Source organism: Hemicordylus capensis, chromosome 3 (assembly GCF_027244095.1).
Source record: "Hemicordylus capensis ecotype Gifberg chromosome 3, rHemCap1.1.pri, whole genome shotgun sequence".
NCBI classification, from domain to species: domain Eukaryota; kingdom Metazoa; phylum Chordata; class Lepidosauria; order Squamata; family Cordylidae; genus Hemicordylus; species Hemicordylus capensis.
The window spans coordinates 86,877,299-86,882,933 of record NC_069659.1 but is presented as its reverse complement, the minus strand read 5'-3'; the positions used below and the strand labels follow the sequence as shown (position 1 = coordinate 86,882,933).

At 44.3% G+C, this 5,635-nt stretch overlaps 1 protein-coding gene across 3 annotated transcripts in view; it reads left to right on the top strand.

The window, feature by feature from the left end:
• TIAM1 (TIAM Rac1 associated GEF 1) overlaps nt 1-5,635 on the top strand; it is a 158,787-nt gene that overhangs the window by 27,822 nt on the left and 125,330 nt on the right. The window lies entirely within an intron of this gene.

The following is a 5,635-nucleotide window of genomic DNA, read 5'->3' as shown; positions in this document are numbered from 1 at the left end:
TGGAGGGCTCCCTGCTGGCACCAGGGGAATCCCCATAATGCACCACACACTTGCATGGTGCATTATGGGAGTTCTGAGGGCCTCCAGGCCCCCAAACCTCCCTGCTGCCAGCAGCAGCGGAGGATCGTCTTGGTGTGAGATCTGTACACCCAGCAAAAAGGAACGGATAGTCTGCAGGGGAGGTAAACTTTTAATGGCTTCCTCCCCTCACTCCTTCGAGCCCTTTCTCATGATCATGAGAAAAGGCTCGGTGGGTGACTTTCAGCCCTTCCACAGAAGACTGCCATTTGACAAAAGGAGAGTTGCCTTTTGCCTCCCGTGAACAAAGGACCTCCCATGAACAAAGTTGCCTCCCATGAACAAAAGAGAGTTGCACTCGTGTGAAGGTTTCTTGCATCCATGGAGATCTTTGTATAAGTGTAGTTATCACTCTGCTTCCATTGACAGTGTACAGCTCCATCGGACCTCTGAATGCCACTCACTAATTTTTTTAAAAACCCTGAGCCAGCCAACAAATTGCCCTATATTACCTTGCTTTCCACAGATGAGCTAGAATATCAAGCAGTTGTTAAAGTAATTACCTCCCCCACTTCTTTAAATTGATGGCTGACTATTAAATCCAGAGCCTTAATGCTGAGAGTCAGCAACATGTTTCTGATCACAAACAGCACTTGCAAGTATTAGGGCTCTGGCACAATAGCACATGCATAGGAGGATTGGGGGGAGTTTTGTGTGGGCTTCCGGTGTGTACTTGTAACCCCTCCTAATATGCACATTTCAGTATTCAGGATGTCAGCCACTAACATTATATTGTCCACACATGGGGTGAAAAACAACAACCCACTTTAATATGTTTAAATCCTGAAAAGGAAAAACTTTAAACAATGGGCCCATAGGTCAGCGGTAAAATACATATTTTGCACGTAAAAAGTCCCAAGTTCAGTCCTTGGCAACTTTAGTAAAAGATATCAGTTAGTAGAGCAGGGAAAGACTCCTGCCTATGAGTTTGAGATTGCTGTTCTCTGTTGGAACAGAGTGTGAGACAGACTATAAAATAGTCTGTTAGAAAATAAAATTTTTCTTGAGATGCAAGGTGCTATATAACAGAACTTAAAGCAGAGAGATCTCACTTTCATCCTAAAACTTCAATCCCAGGAATCTCAAGTCACCTGTTGCTGCTCTGCTTCAGAGGCAAATTGAGCTATTGGGAGGGTAGAACTGTATTTTTGTATGGCAATGGGACCAAAGGAAGAAAGGAATGGAGTCTTGCTTGACTAGCTGGGAAGGTGGACAATGCACATGGAAGCCATTTGGTGATATTGCCAGTCATGGAAAACTTGTTAATTGCAAGTCAGAACCTTAAAAACAACTTTCTTACTACTGTTTTGATGATGCTTCACAGAAAACAATGCTTCTGTTTTCTTCATTTGACTGTTGTACATTCAAAATATGTATGAACGTTTCTGAGTAGTTAGACTTGACTATGCTATCACCAACATCTTATTTGGTTTGAGGGCAGCAAGGGATGTTCAGTTTTATTTATTTCTAGAACTATTTTTAGACCCCACTCTGTTTACCATGAGATTTCAGCACCTTACAATAATGAAAAACATTCAGCTATAGCAAACATTTAAACTCAAAATAGCACCTGAAACTTCACATACTGGCCAGTTTTAGTCCTTAGTTGGATACCAGTTTCCCCCATTTGTCATCAGAGAATATTTTGTCTTTTGAAGTTCAATGACAGCTGCAATGGATGTGACTCCCTAGTAAACTTAAGCAGACAAATCTGTGCTATAACTACAAATATTCCGGTGGTGGTGGGGAATAGAAGAAATAACGTTGGCAGGTCAGCAGGCTGTTCCAGGAGAAGGGTAGTCAGAAATCTAATAGCTGTCCCCGCTTCCAGCTGTCCTGCCAGCTCTTTGACCTCGGGGAGTAACTGCCAAGATCCCACATAACCTTACCTTGCTCCTCTGCAATGCCAGGTCGGTCCAAAATAAATCAGAACTCATCCATGATTTGATCATGGATGAAGGGGCCGACCTGATGTGTATTACTGAGACTTGGTTGGGGGAGGCTAGTGGTCCAGTTTGGTCCCAGCTTCTCCCTCCAGGATATTCTGTAGAGGAGCAGATGAGGGGACGTGGGCGGGGAGGTGGAGTGGCTGTGGTCTATAAGGATAACATCTCCCTCACCAGGGTCCCTGTCAGGGTATCGGACCATATTGAATGTGTGTACTTGAGTTTGGGGACCAGGGATAGTTTGGGACTTCTGTTGGTGTGCCGATCACCCCGCTGTCCAACGGAATCCTTTACTGAGCTCACGGACTTGAACGCGGAACTTGCGTTGGAGTCTCCCAGACTTTTGGTGCTGGGGGACTTCAATGTTCATTTTGAGACCAATTTGTCCGGGGCAGCTCAGGAGTTCATAGCGGCCATGACAACTATGGGCCTATCGCAAGCGGTCTCTGGATCAACGCATATTGCAGGTCAAACACTTGATTTGGTCTTTTATTCTGATCAGGGTGGTGTTCCATGGGTGGGGACTCCTACGATCTCCCCATTGTCATGGACGGACCACCATCTGGTGAAGGTTGGACTTACAACTGCTTTCCACTTTCACAGGGGCGAGGGGCCTATTAGAATGGTCCGCTCAAAGAAGTTACTGGATCAGGTAGGATTCCAAGAAGCCTTGGAGGGATTCAATGTTGGCTGTGCTGGCGAGCCTGTTGATGCCCTGGTTGAGAACTGGGACAACTTGCTCACCAGGGCAGTAGACACGATTGCTCCTAAGCGTCCCCTCCGACCTGCTTCAAAATTGGCCCCTTGGTATACGGAAGATCTACGGGGGCTGAAGCGGCAAGGTAGGCGACTGGAGCGCAAGTGGAGAAAAACTCGACTCGAATCCGACAGATTATGACATGGAGCACACTTAAAGATCTATGCTCAGGCGATACGTGCGGCAAAGAAGCGGTTCTTTTCTGCCCGTATTGCCTCTGCGAGTTCACGCCCGGCAGAGTTATTCAGGGTTGTGAGGGGACTAGTATCTGCCCCCTGTCCCTTGAACCAGAATTTGGAAGCATCACTTACCCGCTGTGGTGTGTTTAATGAATTTTTCGCAGACAAAATCTCTCGGATTCGGGCTGACTTGGATGGAGACTCCACGATTAATTTGAAGTCAGAACTGGAGGTGTCCGACAACTCCTCTTATACAATTCGACTGGATCAATTTCAGTTTGTGATTCCTGATGATGTGGACAAGCTGCTTGGAGCGGTGAGGCCTACCACTTGTCCTCTTGACCCTTGTCCAACATGGCTTGTTCCATCTAGCAGGGAGGCTGTTGTAGGCGGCCTGGTAGAAATCATAAATGCTTCTCTGAGGGAGGGCAGGATGCCTCCTTGTCTTAAGGAGGCAATCTTTAGACCTCTTCTAAAGAAGCCTGCGTTAGATCCCTCAGAGTTGAGCAATTATAGGTCAGTTTCCAATCTCCCATGGCTGGGCAAGGTAATTGAGAGGGTGGTGGCCTCTCAGCGCCAGGCGGTCTTGGAGGTTTTCGGGCAGGCTATGGGGTGGAGACTGCCTTGGTCGGCCTGATGGATGATCTCCAATTGGCAATGGACAGAGGAAGTGTGACTCTGTTGGTCCTCTTGGATCTCTTGCCAGCTTTCGATACTATTGACCATAGTATCCTTCTGGAACATCTGAGGGTGTTGGGGGTGGGAGGCACTGTTTTAACAGTGGTTCCACTCCTACCTCTCGGACAGATTCCAGATGGTGTCGATTGGAGATTGTTGCTCTTCAAAATCTGAGCTTAAGTATGGTGTCCCTCAAGGCTCCATACTTTCTCCAATGCTTTTTAACATCTACATGAAACTGCTGGGAGAGATCATCAGGGGATTTGGAGCTGGGTGTTACCAGTATTCTGATGACACCCAGATCTTCTTCTCCATGTCAGCTTCTTCAGGAGTTGGCATATCCTCCCTAAATGCCTGCCTGGAAGCAGTAATGGGCTGGATGAGGGAGAATCAACTGAAGCTGAATCCAGATAAGACGGAGGTACTTGTTGTGCGGGGTCGGAACTCTAGAGATGATTTTGATCTGCCTGTTCTAGACGGGGTCACACTTCCCCAAAAGGAACAGGTCCGCAGTCTGGGAGTACTTCTGGATCAACGTCTCTCCTTGGTTTCTCAGGTTGAGGGGTGGTTTCTATCAGCTCCAGCTGATACGCCAGCTGTGCCCGTTTCTTGAGATCAGTGACCTCAAAACAGTGGTACATTTGTTGGTAACCTCCAGACTTGACTTCCGTAATGCACTCTACGTGGGGCTGCCTTTGTACATAGTCCGGAAACTTCAGTTGGTTCAGAATGCGGCAGCCAGGTTGGTCTCTGGGTCATCTCAGAGAGACCACATTACTCCTTTGTTGATGGAGTTACACTGGCTGCCAATAGGTTTCAGGCAAAATACAAAGTGCTAGTTATAACTTATAAAGCCCTAAATGGCTTAGGCCCTGGGTATTTAAGAGAGCGTCTTCTTCCACCGCCCATTGAGGTCACTTGAGGAGGTCCGTCTCCAGTTGCCACCAACTCGTTTGGTGGCTACACAGAGACGGGTCTTCTCGGCTGCTGCCCTGAGATTGTGGAATGCTCTCCCTGCTGAGATACGATCCTCCCGATCTCTGGCAATTTTTAAAAAACGCCTGAAAACACATCTCTTCAACCAGGCTTCTCAGCTTTTTAAAATTTGTTTTTAAATTGTTCTGATTATTTAATTGTTTTATGATGTTTTTAATTGTTAATCTTTATAATTTTTGTTTTACTTATTAACTGATTTTAATGGTGTTTTAATGTAAATCGCCCTGAGCCTTTTAGAAGGGCGGTATAAAAGTTTTAATAATAAATAAATAAATAAACAAATAAACATAACATTATTATTACTGGGGAGAGGAAAACCCTTATAGATTAGTCTTTTAACAAACTTTGTCTTTTTAAATTTTACACACGTTTTTTCTATAATGGATCACAAACCAAAAGATGGAAAAAAGTAAAAAAGAAAACAACATCATGAAGGACAAGATGAAATAGAAGCAATTTTTCACTTTAAAAGGAGTTCATTCTAAATCGCTGCAATAAAATAAAAGATTATTTATTATTCATATTTATACACTACCTAAAATATGCATGTCTAGATGGTTTCCATAAAAAATTAAAATATAGTAATTATTAAAAACAAATGTAATAGCTGTAGAGGAAAAATTCATTATTAGAATACTAAAATTCTAAAAACTAGGCCTTGCTAGCTTCTTGTAGATGGATTTTGAAGAATTTGTGCACATTAGAAAAGAAAACCATTAATTCAGAAACAAAAACTTTAACACAGGATGGTAAGTTAGAAAGATATGTTATCTGTTATTATTACTTCTCATATTACTCACATTACTTCTCCCTGCTAACTTGGCAAAGAGGCACCTTTTAATGTGGTGATCCTCTTTATTTAGCAGGGAGAGAGTAACTGGCCCTATCCACCCCCAGCACAGGACCTCCAGTGACAGGTCCTCGTGTTTCTTTTCAGATTCTGAGCCCTTTGGGACAGGGATCCATCTTATTTATATATTATTTCTCTGTGTAAACCGCCC